Raw genomic sequence first — 13840 nt, forward strand, 5'->3', positions numbered from 1 at the left:
CCGCCAATGTACGGCTTGAACTATTTGTAAAAGAGCTGGCTGTTAGTTATAATGTCATTCTGTAGTTAGCTTTAGCCTAACTTCATATTTCATAGGCTTAAAGAACATTTTGAAAATCAATTAAACACGTCGGTACTAGAATGGCAAGCGAAACTCTTTCCTATGTTTAGAGTTTAGGGTTTTCTATGAACATAGGGGTGAAGGCAAAAAAATAAAAAAGTTTTGGGCAGCCTACATTGAATCATAAATTGTGTGTATGAGAGGGGGGAAGGCAAATTTACAATTATACTAATTTATAATTTCATCATTTTCAAAAAGACATAGAAAGCAATTTTTCCATTTAAAAGGGCCAAGGTCAATGCTTGCCTCCCTTAGATTAGCCCTTCTATAAACATAGTGAGAGTGCAATGCGATTTTACAGCTTTTTTGTTTTCTTGTGATTTTTCTTTACTTTTAACTTTTTTTCTTTCTTGTTTTTCTCCCTCTTTGGGTTTCTGAGGTTGATTCACATAGATCTACATAGGGGTCTCGGTGACGTAAATTTGAAAATTGGGTGTATCAAGAGGTTTGGGAGGGAGAGGCAGGAGATGGAAGAGATGGCTAGTGGTAGACTATGAGCAAGTGAATCATGGATCCAAATAAAGGTTGTTGTGGTTGGAATGTTAAGAGGGTTTCCCTACTTAAATACATGCCAATTCTTAAAGGGGCGAGGATTTAGAAAAGATTTGTGTAATTTTGTATTTTTTGGTTATTAGAGCATGATGATAGAGTACATTGCGGATCTTTTCTGCAAACTTTTCTTCATAGTTAAGGAAACTTCAAATGTGGTGGGTGTGATCGTAAAGGGATTGGGAGAGTTAGCTAAGTAGGAAAATTGGGTGGTGGTTGGGTCATTATTGAAAGGACTTCCAATAAAGAGGCTCTCATTGTAGTTTTTAAATCTGTGATTGTAGCATCCAATGTTTTTTGTGGTTAAATTTGGATCTAAAGATGATAAAAATAAGATTGTAGATGAAAACCCTTGGTGTTTAATCCAAACCTATTTATTATACAACACTTTTTGGTGTTATATAGTTCTAGGTATTATGTGTTCTCATCAACTTCATTCTGGCTTCAAATCTACAATACCCCTTTAGATACATAAATCAAAATATGGCAATGACTCTTGGGGGAATTGTTGAAAAGGTGATGGCCATTGATTGGAATGACAAGAATGGCAACTTAGATAGCTTCATTTGACTTAGAGTTGAGTTGGATATCAAAAACCCCATTTAGATGGTTTATTGTGCTTAAAAAAATAATGGATTTATTAGAGTTGCCTTGTTCAATTATGAACGACTTTCAAATATCTTCTATAGATGTGGCTTGATAACAAATTTTTATGGTGGTTTGTTTAAGGGGAAGATGCTCAAGGAGGATAATGATAACATGATTCCTTTTGGTGAGTTGCCAAGGCTACCTTTACATTAAAATTTGAGTTCTTATTCTATCCTAATTGTACGAAGTGACAATGAGAAAATTGAGTAGAAAGGAGAATCAAAAAAGGCAATAAGTAGAAAGGAGAACACAATTTCCCAAAACTATGTTGCATAGAGGTAGATTGGTACTAATTTGGCTCATGGGGACAATGTTAAGGGGTTAATCAAGAAAGAGGGATTGATTTGGAACAAGGATCAAGTATTGGGGAATCAAATGGGGTAGGAGGATATGATTAATAAAGGGAAAAAGATAACCACAATTCAGCCTTAGGGAAAGAATATGAAATTGATCAAAGTCAAGCGTAATACCAAGGTAGGGGCTTAATCAGGTTCAAAATTAAGAAAGAACAGTGAAACTTAAGAAGTGATGATGAGGATAGGGTGGATATAAAGAGGAAAGGGGTTTGGAAAATATCAACTTCTCTGTGGAGGTTGTTAAATAGTCTTGCCCGCCCCAATGAGAGTGAACTTATAGATAGCCTTTTTTTTTCATATAATAGCCTTTTTTTGGGGCAAAATAGTAGGGTTAAGGTAGAAAAGGTCAAAGGTATGCTAATTGAGTATGATTATAGCTCCAAGCAAAATTTAATTTGGATAAATTGTTGATATATTTTAGTATCAATGTACCTCTCAAATAATGAAAAGGAATCTAGAAAATTTTGAGGGTTCAAAAAGAAAGAGACATGATAAGAACTTTTCTTTAACTTTGGTAGTGGGCAAGTAAAAATCGTTGGCATTCAAATAGGTGGTTGACAAACTACATCAAAGGATCTAGAGTTGGTAGAAATTTTTATTATCCTTTAAGGGAAAGTTTTTTTTGTAAGTAAATTCTTCAAGCATTACCCAATTACATGATGAGTTACTTCTTATTGTTAAACTCATTTGTCAATGTTATTGTGTCACATCTGGTATTCATTATAGACCTGAATTTGTGGGAGAATTAGGAGTGAATTAAGTAAAGTATTAAGTTGGTGGGCTTTACCGAAAAATTTATAAATTGAAGTGGTTGGGTTGTAAATAGTTGGATTTCAATTCTTGTTAGGTTAAAAAGGAATCAATTGGTTCCATGGCGGGAGACACAATGATTGCTGATGGATAGCTAATTAAGATTTGGAGATCATGCAAGAGGAGGTATATATTTAGGTGAGAAGGGGGTCTTCCTACAAAAGGAATTCTTCTCAATTCTGTTTTCATATTCTTCTCATCTAATTGTCTTCTTCTGTTGTTCTAAAGATTAGGAAAACTTAGGAGAGCTCTGCATGAAGCCGTAGTCGTGAGATTTGAAGTCTGAAGGTAGAGAAATGGAGGAATTGGTAAGCTTTCTTAACTTTGTACTCATGGATTAAAGAAAGAACGAGAGTAAGGATTCTTAATAAGTTTTTAAACAATGGATTTAGGATTTTAAGGCTTGAATATCTTTGATTTAATTGATAAATGGTTGTCATGCTTAGCTGTTAGGATGAATGAGGCTCTAACATTTGGGCAAGCTAAGCTGACAAAGGCAAAGGATGTAAGGTGAGTTTCTATTCTCCATGTTTGGGTGCTCTGTTGTTGCTATAGTGCTTTTATGATCTACAATGAGTTCAATATGATTTTATGGTTATTTTCGAGTATGAACTATGATTGTGTGGATATAATATACATGCATTGGTCTGCATAAATATGAAAATTCTAAGGATGTCTGTTAAACTGGTAAGGTAATTTCTTGGTGAAATATTGGCATACTCCATGATATAGTGGAATAATAGTATTGATTGAAATGATATGCGTGCTATGTACACAAACAAAATGGGGTGTAAAGAGGGTAGCAAATGGTGGGTTAGATGAAGATAGAAAAATTTGGTGTATTAAAGGAATGAGTGGACTAAAATGGGGATAGAGAGGAGTTTGGACGGTAACATGGAATGGTATCTACTGGCTCGCTAGAGCGACAACGTGACGAAGGTCTATCGACTCTATGGGGAGACACTGTGACTGTAACAGCCCGATTTAGACCTTATTCAGAATGATGGTTTTGAGACCACGAATCTGAGTCAAAAAAATATTTAGAAATTATTTTATGTGTTTATTATGTGTGAAATTTTCGTGACTTAATTTTGTCGTTTGAGTGCCCGATTAAATAAAAGGACTTAATCGCATAAAATGAAAATTTGGTGGTTATTTGTAAAAGGGCCGAATAGTTGTTGTTCTTTTAATATGGGGGTTTTATGTTGCAAACTGACCATTGAAGTTAGGGATGGACGGTCATGACCTTAATATATATAGGTTTTGTATTAATTAACAAAGGTTAATAAGGTAATTTATGTAATAATATATGTAATAATAAAATATAACATAGTTTCATAATCTTTGTTCTTTCCGAATAATAAAGAAAAGAAAAAGAAATAAAGAAAGTTAGGGTTTGGTCATTTTCAAGCTCAATTAAGATCAAGAAAAGAGAAAATCAGATTTGGATCGGCGGAAAACTAAAGTTGTCGAAAAGTTGTCGACTAGTCGTCCCATTCCGTTTTTCATTGTCCGAGGTAAGTATATAAGCAAATAGACGTTGTTAATTTTAATTAAATGTGAACTATATATGATGAAATGAATATGTGAATAAATACATGTATTAGCTGAATGTGTACAAGCTTGGCAGCTATGTTTATGAATTCGTTTCGACTGAGTTACGATGTCCGAAAGCCCCGTATGAGCCTTAGAAATATCTAAGATACATATGTCATGACATAAGATTCCGATATGTGATATGCGAGTAAGACCATGGCATCTATATATGTGTGCGAGTAAGACCACGTTTAATATGTTGGCACCGATATGTGATTCCAATATATGTGTGCAAGTAAGACCCTGTATAGGAAAGTGGCATTGATATGTGATTACATGTAAGATCAGGTCTGGGACGTTGGCATTGTACGATATGTGTGATAATCCGAGTATCCTACCCAGTTCCGAATGGTTCAACGGGCAAAGATAAGTTATGTACTAATGTATAAATCAGGCTAAGTGACCAGGTATGTGATAGTTGTTTACCTATTTAAAATAAGGTAAGTTAATTATTTGATATGTGATAAAAAAACATAAGTATAATGTATGTAATAGGCCCAATTTGCCCGGCCCGTTATAAACAAACAAAAAAAAAACAATAATAAAACCAAATAAAATATAGAGTCCAATTTTAAACAGTCCTTTAACAGCTCAGTCTAGTTACAAAACCCAATTACATCAATCCAATAAGGCCCCAAAACCTAAAACCTACCCCAAAGTTACACGGCCCAACAGGCCCAAAAATGTTAAACACTCAGAACCCTAGGGTTTCCTAAGCACGCCATAGCCCAAGCCTCTAGTACCACCATCGCTCGCCACGCCCTCGTCGTACCCTCTCCGTACCTCCGTACTAGAGCTGATCATGGGCTGGGCGGTCCGGTCCGGCCCGAAGGCCCGCCCGAAAAATGGGAGGATTTGGGTAAAAATATAGGCCCGAAAAATGGGCTTGGGTAAAAAAACGAGACCCGTTTAGAAAACGGGCCAGGCCTCGGGTAAGAGTTTTTTGGCCCGAGCCAGCTCATTTTACCAATTATATATTAATATATATATTTTATTTTATTTTTAATTATTTTAAAATTTTAATATAACTATTTTTTATTATATTATTAATTTGTGTATTGTTTTAAGAATTGTTTTAGTATTATTTTATTTGTTTTAATATTTGTTTTTATGTTTTTAAATATATTTGATTTATTATATTTTTAAATTTTTTATTTAATGAAATAAAAAATTAATATAAATTTGGTCGGTAGGGCTCTAAGCCAGTAATTTTATTTCGGTAGGGCTTGGGCAAAATTTTAGGCCCATATTTGGGCGGGCCCGGCCTAGTAGACGGCCTAAAATTTGTATGGGCCGGCTCGAACCAGCCCAGCCCGCCCATGATCACCTTTACTCCGTACGTGCCAGAAAACGCCTCTGTACCAACAAAAAGGGACAAGCATAACAGCAAAACGAAGAAAAAAAAGGGACAAAAATATTGTATTATTTTTATGGTTTTTCTTATTCAGCTATAAAGCCATATTTCATTTTGATTGTAACTTCTTTTACGCATACACAACAATCGAATACAGAAATCAAATACACTACAAGGTGGTTCATCCATTGATTCTTTGTTTTTTCTTTTCCTTTTTTATTTTATTTTGAATCTGTCACAAATATATAAAAAAGGGGGAAATTTTTACCCGTATTTCGGCGTCGATATCCTTGGCATCTGTTTCTCTAGTCCAAAAATTAACGGATCCATAGGGATCCGATTAAGGCTACGATAGAGGAGGCCAAGGGTCAGTGGTTTTGCGGTAGTTTTAGGGGTTTTTTGGATTTTGTTTATGGGTTTTTGTGATCTTAAATCTCCTTCTATGCGAAAGGGGGGCCTAGTTTAGGCTCCGGGTATCCCTCCGGCCACCACCTGCAGTGGTCACCGTCGCTAACAACGGTGGTCGACCGATGGAGTTCAACCGAACCCCAGGACCACGCCTAAAGAGCAAAGGGAAGAAGGAACCCTTCTTTAAGAAAATGGCTGTAAAAATGGTTTTTGTCAAAAATTTTAACTTTTATAGCTAAATCCATGCGACGCCGTTTTGGTGTGTGGGTTTAGAGGCCAAAACGATGTCATTTTAGGCCTCTAACCCGAGTTCCGACCCTAAACCTGCCAGGGGATCTGCGTGTTTTCACATTGATGGGCTTACTGCGCTTCAAGTCTCTCCGCTTTCTCGCACGTTTTCAATCAAATCCTTTTCTTTTCTTCCACTTTTGAATTTTGCCCTATGACTTTTACCCTTGATTCACTTAGATCCGCTTCGAAACGCTGCGTTTTGAGGGCTTGGGATTTTTTCTTAGTCAATCCCTCTCCTTTTTGCGCGCATTCTATTTGGGCCGTATTTCCTTTCTCTTTTTTAAATTTGCCCCTTTACTTTTATTTCATTTTTAATTCAATCCTTGGCCTTTTACTTTAAATTGTTTTATTATAAATTATATTAAATTATTTTATACATTATTTATTTTAAGTTTTTCTATATATTATTTATTTAAAGCTTCTTTACATATTATTTATTAAATATTTTTCATATATTTTAAACTATTTTATATATGATCTATTTTAATTCTTTCATAGGTTATTTAGTGTATACTGTTTTATATGTTAACTTTTTAAATTCTTTAATAATTGTAAACCTTTTATTATTTTTTAGATTTCATATATATTATTTTTATTGAACCGTTTTATATATTTTTTATATATTCTCTATTTTAAATTTATTTTTCACATATTATTTATTTTAAACTTTTTATATGTTAGCTTAAATTGTTTTATAAATTATTTATTTTACGTTGCTCTATATATTATTTTATTGTTTTGTATATTAATGATTTTATATTATTTACTTTAAATTGCTTTTATAGTATCTATTTAAACCCTTTTTGATATATATTATTTATTTAAAATTGTCTTATTATTTATTTCAAATTGTTTTATATCATTTATTTCATTTTTCTTCGATTATTAATGTTGGTATTTAAATAACGCATATTATGTGATTATTGCCATCATATGTACTATAATTCACGTGTTCGTGTTTTCATATTATTGTCATTAATTAATGTAACACTTTACTCATAAATCGTTATTCCATGCTCCATGTTATCATTCCATCACACTTCATCACTTCAAAAGTTGTGTTTAAGTTTTTACACATCCATACTAAACCGTTTTATTTTATCCCCAACGACATAAATGCACACCTTTGAAGTGTTATACTCGCTGTCATTCATAAAAATGGATTTTAATAAGCGCAATATTTCATGTTTAGAAATTTGAGAGATTGTGCCCTAACGTACTGGGTTTCGATTTTTCTCGTTTGACCCAAATGACCGAATTAAAATGCATGAGGTTTGAAAATCAAAAGACAAGCTTATTCTCGAGGGTTTATGATGTCGTGTCCTAATGTATTGGATGTGACATTTTGTTACTTCGGGACAAGAAAGTCTTTAACATCCACTTCGATTTATCCAAACATTTTTAAATTAACGTTAATAAAAAAGAGAGGATCGTATTTTAAATTCTCTTCGGGTTTTCAACTTTCGATGTTAAGACATTAATTAATCAAATAGGTACCAATTTTGGACGTTACGAGGGTGCTAATTCTTCCTTGTCTGTAACTGACTCCCGAATTCATTTTCTCGAATTTCATAGTCCAAAACTTTTGTTTTAGTAAATCAAGACGCTTTATTAAAATGATCAATCATAAGGTGACCTGATCACACCTCATAAAAAGATTGGTGGCGACTCCCATCTTCGCTTTTAAAATAAAAGTCGACCCCTTTTAAAAAAAATGGTTTCAACAGCTTGGTGACTCCACTGGAGACTAAAAGAGTCAAGCCGTAAATTGATTAATTTATGTCTTTTCATCAAAAATTGAAAATTTGATTTAAAATACGATCCTTTCATTGCATTTCATCTGTTATCTTTGTGGTTTATGTCATAATACTTGCTTCGTTGGTTTGAGTCTTTTAATATTTTTTCATATCGCATTGCATGACCGCTTGGTCTTACCCTTAAAGTGGGAGTGAGAAATTAGTCCTTCGTGAGGTTTTCACCTCCACATGGGATGGTGGATCGCTTTCGGGATACATCAGTACCTATGTCTTCATAAGAAGATTTTCATCTCCGCATGGCCATAGGTAAATGTATTCCCCTAAATTGAACTTAGTCCGTATGAGCCTATAATCGGTGAGGATCGAGGAAACTGCTGGTTCGGGTACCCTTTTCTTTAGAACTGAACCTCATATAGTGAACCCTAAGAGTCCACCTTAGGTAGAACCGTACCTAAAATCTAGTGGTCACCTGAATAGGTGCTTTATTTGTTATTTATTTCTTCAGTACTGACGTGTTTTGTTTTATTTTGTTTATGATTGCATTGCATTGCATCATCATAGAAAAGAGGTGTTGATTCACGTTCGGTTGCTAAATGGAGAGTTTTTCATGGAAAATGAATTTCTTGATAAAGTAGATTATAATACGGCTGCCTGAATATGGTCCAAGTAAACACAATGAGAGAAAGCTGATAGCTCATGAAGGAATACACGACTTTGTTTCTTTGGCCAGTGATTCAAGCCAAAAAAGATTATTCGAGAGCCAACAACTTTCTTAAAGAAGCTAACGAGCATCGTGGGGATAAGTGAGCAATGGGCCGTGGCCTGGATCAAGCAAAAAGGAGCTAATGGAGGCATCTATTGGAAGTTTACGAGATTTGACCTTAAGAAAGGGATTGATGCCTTCACTTGGAATATGAGGGCAAGGCCGCATATGTAATCCATTTTATGTAAAGAAATTTGTTTTCTAGAAAAGTTCTTCTAATGGAATTGAATTCAGAATCAATGCCTCTTTTTTTTTTTTGCATTCATCCCATGCATTGGCATTGCATTACATCATTTGCATTAGATTTTCACAAAAGGATCCTGATTAAGTAAAATTATTTCAGTTAATCGACTAAGCATCATTACCGTACTTGCGCAAGAACAAAAGCCATGGACCAAAAGTTGGAGAGAACAGAGCAACTGCAAATACAGATGCAGGAGTAATTGACCAAAATTCAACAGGACATGTGGGATCAAATGCAAGAATTCCAAAGGAATGTGATGGGCGGTTAACCCAGTTACTAGTCAACAGACTTGAAAAAAGGAAAGGCCCGGTTGTCGACAGTGGGGATGATAATGAAGACCTTATTTATCCCTAAGAGTTTACCCCAATAAACATCCAGACCCAACCAGGTGCGCATCTGCAAGGGATACTCGTCATTATCAGACCCTAATATCAGACTGATACCTCGACACCGTTGAATTTCCCGACGAGTTCAGGTTTTAACCTGGAGGATGATCTAGCCAATCTTGTTGTCCTTGATCTGGATGGTCTAACAGAAACAAAAAAAAAGGGCAAGAATGGAGAACCCAAATTAATACTTTAAGGGCCCTGAAGAAGAAAAAAATGAAGTGAATAATACGAGTAGGTATAACAAGGGCTATTCGAAGCTGATTACAATAAGCTAGCCAAGGACGACAACTATTAGCCATCAGGTCCCCCCAAGGCAAGAACCCAATCCAAGACTGAACTCAGAAAAACCTTAGTCCGCGCCCATCCCAATTACGTATAGAGAGTTGTACCAAATTTCGTTTGACGCACATGTTGTATCCCCTTTTTATATAGAACCAATACAGCCCCCATACCCCAAATGGTACGATGTAAATGACCAATGCGAATATCATGGGGGAATCACAAGGCATTCGATCGAGAATTGCATCACTTTTAAAAAGATAATCGAAAGACTCATCAAATTGGGTATCGTAAAATTCGATGATCCCTCTGGTGTAGAAAATCCGTTACCCAACCTTTCTGTTAAAGGGGTAAACATTGTGGGTTCCATGATGGATACGGGCATGAGATTCAAGAATACATCGAGCTCAGGCCCTAGTGCAAGACCTGATGGATAATAAATAAATTGAAGAGATTAAAGGCCTCGAAAGAATATTAAGGAATCTGAACATTAACGATGTATCCGAAGAGAGAACTGGGGAATAAAAGTTTCCAAGCGTCTGCCCTTGCATACTTGAGAGTGTTTTGAACAATGGGACTATGGAAGAGATTCTTGTATTTTTAGAGCTAATTTAGAGTAATATTCAAAACCCGCTTGTTGCTTTAAGCCTAGAGGTAATAAAAATCCTTTTGTGAAATAGGCTTGTGTCTAAAATCTTTATTTCAATAAAATGTTTCTTTTTTGAGCAAATAGTCTTTTATTCCTCATTCATGATCATACCATACAAATAGTCATTTTTAGATTCATTTATTCTTTGAATCTTCCTTTGTACCTACAATAGGTACCCAGATATCGACGACATGAGCAACGCTGCTACTGACCCAGAATCTCCTTTTGAGTGAGATATGTGTCTAGAAGGATCTCAGGACTTTGAAGATGACAAAGACTGTAACATATCTCTTAATTTTTTAAGGATGGTAGAACAAGATGAAAACAGATCCTACCTTACAAAGAGTTAGTGGACAGTAAGCCTAGGACAAGAAGAAAGGCAAACATCAGAGCCTGCATCACCACAAAGACAAAGCGAGACGTCATTGAGTTGTTCCAAGAATTCAAAGATGTTTTCACATGATCGCATCAAGATATGCTTGGGATACAAAGACGTGAGGATGCTGCAGGGTGTTTGAACATCATATGCTAATGGTTGTATAATGGCCAGGCTAATCATGAGGTTCGAGTATTGTTGGGCCACCATAGAAGGGGATTGCATCAGTTATGCCATAAATACCGGATTGAGGAAGACAAGACTTATGTGCCTTATCCATTTCTTCACAGATTTTTTATATGTGGGGCATGGATGTTATGGGGCCGATCTCGTCAAAAGCTTCTAGCCAACACCGATTCATCATTGTGGTTGTCGATTACTTTACTAAGAGGGTGATGGTAGCTTCATATGCCAATGTTACGAGGTCAGATAGTTATCAAATTCAAATTCAAAAAAAGGGAAAAGAGATCAAGTGCCGACAAAGAATGCCAGAAAGGATTATGTCTAACAATGCACAACTGCACAATGTCAAAAGTTTGCAGTCTATTCAAAGATCAGACGCCATATCACAGTGCAGTAAAGGTAACAAAAAAGAGAAAAAAAGAAAAAACCAAAAAAAAAATATAAAAAAAAGGATCGTGGAAGATAACCGAGACTGGTAAAGATTGGCATAAAGAAGTTACCTTTTACCCTTTATGCTTATTGAACGTTGGCCAGGACTTTTACCGGGGCAACACCTTGCCCATTGGTTTATGGAATGGAAATGTTTTTGCCAATTGAACCCAATAAAAAAAGGGTTAAAAGCTATCCATCACTGTCAGATGATGTGAGCTTACGACAAAGAAGTTCATCCTAAAGAATTCCACGAGGGGGACCTAATGTTGAAAAAGATCCTTCTTATACAAAAGGATTTCAAAGGAAAGTAGATGCCAAACTGGGAAGGACCTTATGTAGTAAAGAAGGCCTGTTCTGGAGGAGATTGATATTAACCAAAATGGATGGAAAAGACCTGCCCAATCTAGTGAATTTAGATTTAGCCAAGAACTATTTTACCTAAAAGGGGAAAGGCCAAGGTGAAAACCCGTAAAGGGTGCCTTGAGATAAAAATAATAATAATAATAAAAATAATAAAAAAATAAATCAAAAAATAATAAAAAAATCAAAAAAAAAGAGAAGAAAGAAAAAGGAGAGGCTAAGGCGAAAACCCGTAAAGGGTGCCTTGAGACCAAAGGGGATTTGAGTTGAAAACCCAAAAAGGGCGGCTCAAATTTGGATCAAAGTGGGGCATAAAGTAGTCTTGCTATGCTTAAATTAACAATGAAGAAGTATGTTAGGTCTTGGGGCATCGACAAAGTACTCCGGATCTCCTAAACCCAGATTGAGCTCAAAATGGTCCTCAAGAAGTTGGTACAGAGAAGCTCAAGCTGCGATATCTGGGGCATCTAGTTTTCCATTTTACCCATTTTGAATTTGCTATCTTTGATTACCTTATTCTTTTCAAGATATGTCCCAATAAATTTCCTTCTTAATTGCATTTGCTATCCTTGATTAACTTACTTGCTTCGAGCTATACTCCTAATTAATTTCCTTCCAGTCCATTGTTATGATCTTTTCCAAGCATTTTGCATTGGAATAACGATTAGTAGACTACTAATACTTTCATAAAAGGAGTTTCGCATATTACTTTGGAAGCTTCTAAATAATACAAGAACCTGAAACAGGACTATTGTTTAGAACTCACCAAGCCTAAGGGTTGAAAATATTGGAGAAAGATGATTATCTCTTTAAACTTTTTATTGGTTGAATAAAAAGACAAGACATTTCGTCAATGATACAACCTCGACAAATAACGAGCAATGTCAACCCAAGTGTAAAAAGGGATCATTCTTGGGAAAAAAAATGATACTCTGTATTCATGCAAATATCAGACATATACATCTGGTCATTACACCCAGGGAATGGTGTAACAGATCAAATTGATTAAGGATGATACAAATCCTATACCTCTGAGTTGCAGCAGGATGGATGGAAGAAACCAAATGTTATTCCCTTAAAGTTGCAGTGGGGGTACTAATTTTATGTCCCAGAAGGTATAGTGGAAGGGGCTCTAAAATTACAGCGGGGTAAGCTTGCTGAGCAGAATATGATTGTTTCTTTGGGTTTTTTGTCAAGAATACCAACCGAACAAGATGACAGCGTAATACATCAGTGATAATGCCCTGATGAACAATAAACGATGATACCTTAAGCATTTAAAAAAGGATCATTCTCATTTCTGCATTCATATATCATTCATAACACATCTAGTTAGGAGCATTTAATTCATTACGATCATAGCATCCTAATCATTTGGCATAAGCATAGGTACATGAAGCCGATTTTACAGATCATGTCCTTAGAGGATGGTGTAGCAACATCGGTGAATTCATAGATCTTATCTCCCTAAGCAGTAGTGGAACAAATTGAAGACGACGAATCTTATCTTCTCGAGGTAGTAGGGAAGTAGATTTAAGCCACTAGCCTTGTCTCCCTGAGCAGCAGTGGAGTAGGCTGAAGATTATAGATCTTATCTCCCTAAGCAGTAGTGGAGCAGATCAAAGACGGCGAATCTTATCTTTCAAAGGTAGTAGGGAAACAGATTTAAGCCACTAGCCTTATCTCCCTGAGCAACAGTGGAGCAGGCTGAAGATTGTAGATCTTATCTCCCTAAGCAATAGTAGAGCAAATCAAAGACAGCGAATCTTATATTCCAGAGGTAGTAGGGGAGCAGATTTAAGCCACCAGTCTTATCTTCCTTAAGTAGCAAGGGAGCAGACTGAAGATTGTAGATCTTATCTCCCTGAGTAGCAGTGGAGCAGATCGAAGATAGCGACTCTTACTTCCCTAGAGTTGCAGTGGAACAGATTGAAGCTACGAGTTATGGTGGATTTTATCTTCCTGAAGTTGCAGTGGAGCAGATTGAAGCTACCAAACCTTATCTTCCTGAAGTTGCAGTGAAGCATGTTGAAATTGCCAATTCTTATCTCCTTGAAGTTCCAGTGGAGTAGATCGAAGCTACAAATCTCTTCTCCCTGAAATTACATTGGAGCAGATTGAAGCCACCAAACCTTATCTCCTTGAAGTTGCAGTAGAGAAGGTTGAAATTACCAATTCTTATCTCCTTGAAGTTTCAGTGGAGTAGATCGAAGTTACAAACCTTTTTTCCTTGAAATTACATTGGGGCAGATTGAAGCCACCAAACCTTATCTCCT

The sequence above is a fragment of the Gossypium arboreum genome, chromosome 7 (genome assembly GCF_025698485.1).
Source record: "Gossypium arboreum isolate Shixiya-1 chromosome 7, ASM2569848v2, whole genome shotgun sequence".
Lineage (NCBI taxonomy): Eukaryota > Viridiplantae > Streptophyta > Magnoliopsida > Malvales > Malvaceae > Gossypium > Gossypium arboreum.